Genomic DNA, 4275 nt, shown 5'->3' with positions numbered 1-4275 from the left:
AGAGACAAAGAGAGAGACAGAGAGACAAAGAGAGAGACAGAGACAGACAGAGAGAGACAGAGAGAGAGAGAGAGAGACAGAGAGAGAGCAGAAACCAAATAATTTCCCCTCCCTCTCATCGCAATCATTGCAGCCTCAATACCTTCATTCTCTGTGTATTCGTTCACTCATCATATTAAGGAGGGAGGAGGAGGAGCAGAGCTGCAAAGCACCTCCACTGCAACACACACACACACTAAAAGTACACACACACACACACACAACCTTGTAATTACTACCCTTGCGCGGCGCTCAGCCTCCGCTCAGCAGCCATTGATGTGCAGATGAAGATGGCCGCCGCATGTTTTTGCGCTGAAAGAAAACCTTGTTTTGGTTGGGCTCTGTCAACCGAACAGCTGGATTGCCATTTTTCACTCAAATTAGATTTCGGCTGAAGCACCGGCGCTGGGGGAAATTAAACCGCACGACAAGAAGCAGAAGGAGAGAGCAGCCACTTTCTCTCTTTCTGTCTTTTCATGCTCTCCCTAATTTTGGTACAAAAGAGGGTTCAGAGCAGGGCGCCGTGGCAACTGGAGCCGCATCCATCCATCTATTCACCCGTCTCTCCATCCAAGTTCCTTATTTCCCTTTTGTCTCTATTTACTGTTACTGAGACGTTTCTGGTTAAAAAAAACAACAAAAAAGTGAATTACAGAATCCTGTCAAACACACGGCAGGAACTTTTAAATGTGAAGAAAACATCCCAGCTGTTCTTATTCCTCCTTAAACAGACAGAAGGGGAGAAGAGCAGAACGCGTATTCATTCATTGACTCCCATCAACATTTGTGAAGATTTAAGCTGCAGGAGAAACGTTTGTACCCGGAACGATCGAATGTTGCTCAACTGAAAATGAGCTGAAATTTGGTAACTAAAAGCAGATTTAGCTGCAAGAACAAGAGCAGTTGTGTGTACATGTAGTACATGTGTATGTATTATTACTACAAGGTAAACGCCTCGTCAGCTTTGCATTCGACATTTCATCAGAACATGACTTACATCCGGGGTGTAAAGTGTTTTTAATGCGGTAAAGGTGAACTTAAGGGCCTAACGTTCACTAAAACATCCATTTACTTCCATTATTGATCACATATTTACAGTTAAAACTCACAATATCGTAAATCCTACACACTGTATAAAGAGGTATACATTTGCATGCCCAACATGTATCGCCATTCAATATTTAGTCCTTTGCACTGTTTATATTGTGTGCAATTTACAGAAACACTTGTCTTGTACATGGACAGTTTATTTATGTGGTTTTTGTATATATTTTTGTATCCATACACTTATATTTTCACATAATTGCGTGCATCAATAGTCCCGTCTGTTTTCTTTATCTTTATTTGTTCACACACTCGGCCAGTACAGCTGATTCTGATGTGGTATTGTCAATGCTAGATTTGGTGTATACATGTGCAGATGTGGGATCCCTGAATGGGGCTAGAAGGCCCCGGGGCCCAGCGGGTTATATAATCAAGTCAAAAGGGTCAAAGTCCAAGTGGAGTCACAAGTCATTGTTGAAGTCCAAGTCGAGTTCCACGTCTTTACGATTTTTGGCACATCAATCTGACGTCATCAAATTTGTAACTTGCATCCAAGTCATGAGCTACACAGAGACACAAACTACCACAAAGTTACCAACACAGATATACAGAATAACTAGCAAGAGATGTATACTACACATTAAGACACAAAACTACAGAAAGACCTGCTAAATGACTGTCGAGATATGCAAACTTCACCAAAGAGGCAAAAAGGTTATGAAGAAACTTCAAAGGAACACAAACTACCACAATAACACACAAAACTACTAAAGAATGACCACAGAGATGCACAGAATGACCACAAAGACACGCAAAAAAGTTTTTAAAAACATCTACAGCAGTAAAATGCAACATACAGAATAATCAGATATCATAGTACAACATGTTACTGATCACTTCAACTACATTTATATCTTTTTATTTCAGTAAGGTTTTGCCTGCAGGACTTTTACTTGTATTGGAGTATTTTTACAGTATGGTATCTTTTACTGCAGTAAAGGATCAGAATACAGCTTCCCAATAAAGAGGTGAGAGAGGAAAGGTCAGAGTTCACAGAAGAGGATCTCCTCGTCCTGGAGAAACCTTACATGTCCAGATAAATAACCAGAGGACTTCAATTGTACCTAAATGAAAAAAATATTTCATTTGCGTATTAAAACACAATTTGCTTGGTCCATTTAATTGTAAAGAGAGTGAGATATTAATGTGTTTGTTAGACAAGCTTACATAAAGTCACATTCACATCATCAACCAATGTGAGAGCTAAACAGAAATCAAACAAGCAGAAGATTAAACTCAGCAGAAAACGTCATCCAGTATTTAGTAACTCCTTTTAACTCAAACCACCATCTTTTCCTAAAACTAAGTCATTTCCAAGTTTATTTTAAGAGACTTTATTCATCAAACGAGCTGAAATGGACACGTGTTGCTGGACTTCAGTAGGAAAACTAATGAAAAATGAGGAGCAACTCATTTGTTTGAGGATACATTGAATATTTAGACAATGAGACACATGAATGCAGTTTAAGACCTTGTTCTCTAAACACCCGTTCTGTTTTATTACTTCCTCATCTTCCGTTTTGTTAACGTTACTGAACTGTTTTCACTTTTCTGTCAATTTCTACGAGAGCTTTACTATTAGCCTATTTGAGGAACCTTAATGCACAGGAACATATTCATGTATTCAATAAAAACAGTGGCACCAAAAGCTCCTAGTAGCTCCTTAAATCAAAGATCCCTCGTTGACTGATTGATCTTTTAACAGACCACAAATAAACCTGTCAAACACAAAAACATGCATCCACACATCATTGGTATTATCTTGCCATCTTTTCTTTTTTTTTCCACCATGAATCGTTCACATTTTTCCGTCTCGTTATTCTCAGGTGGACAATACGAGGTTGCTCTGCGTCTCCAGGAGGCTGCGACACCGAGGCAGCTAATTTGTCTCCTGGCTGACGAAGCTATTATTAATGTTGTCAAGCTGCACTGATCTGCGATGCTCAGAGTGTTAGTCACATTACTGAGCAGGTTCCCTCTGGTACTCACTGACCTGTCACACACTCATTCCCCTCAGTGACAGCAGACATAATCATAGGTATGACAGGGCGACGGCGCCTTTAATCAGAGCTGGAAAAACATAGTGGGGAAACTCGCCCTCCGCCCCCTACGAGAGCCGTCAGTTCAATTCCCACCTCTGACCGTATGGAACGAGAGGCACATAATCACATGGACGACGCGCTCGGTGGAAGCTGGAAACCACGCGTCTGCAAGAAAAAAGCTGTTCAGGGAGAGAGAACAGAATGTTTCTGTGTGTAACACTGACAGAGATTTAAAGAACTAAAATGATGAGACCGACGTCAAAATGTAAAAAGAAAAGTGAAAAGCAAAACAAAAAAAAAAAAGTGAAAAAGTAATAAGCATTGACGGAGGCTGGACGTGTCGTCAAACCTCACCGTTAATGTGCAGCAAACGCGTCATCCCCCCGCTGACATCAGCCACCGGCGCCGAGCAGGTTAATGTCGCGTTGTGATCGGGGACGGTGAAGAATGTTACTGTCATCTTTTCTTAAATCTAACGAATTTGATTTATGTGAAGACTCAAGTTTCTTTTCGAAAACACTTTATTCATGTAACGGTGTAACGATTCACCGACTGACAGATGTAAATTGTAAAGTTACAGCGTTACCGACTAAGAAGTGTAAATTGTTATGTTCGGTAATTTTGCGTTAAAAACCCTCTTTGTGATTCTTTACTCATGTTGATTATCGTGCAGGAGGAGACGTGTGTTATTGATATCGAATAATACATCGAATTCATGCAGAACTACGGGAAATATCTTAAATCTCTCCATTTTGGTTTGTGATTTACTTCTCAAAGGAGAACACGTGATTATCAGAGCAGATATGTCGACAAAATAGTCAGATTTAGTTTCATCTCTCCAGATAATAAACACCAGCACACCGTTTGTGAAGCAGGTTTCTGAATGCGAGTTCCTGTGAGAACTGTTCGTTTAACGCAGAGTTCCTGTTGCTGTTGACTGTCATTCAAACTTGATTTGTCTTGAAAGCACCACAGCCGAAAGGCCTGAAACTTCCATTGTATTGAGGAAGAAATCTGGAAACCTGAACAGAAGAATCCAAATCTGTGTGTGTGTGTGTGTGTGTGTGTGTGTGTGTGTGTGTGTGTGTGT

The sequence above is a fragment of the Anarrhichthys ocellatus genome, unplaced genomic scaffold (assembly GCF_004355925.1).
Source record: "Anarrhichthys ocellatus isolate YVR2014 unplaced genomic scaffold, GSC_Weel_1.0 scaffold7, whole genome shotgun sequence".
NCBI lineage: Eukaryota > Metazoa > Chordata > Actinopteri > Perciformes > Anarhichadidae > Anarrhichthys > Anarrhichthys ocellatus.
This window is presented reverse-complemented; position numbering follows the sequence as displayed.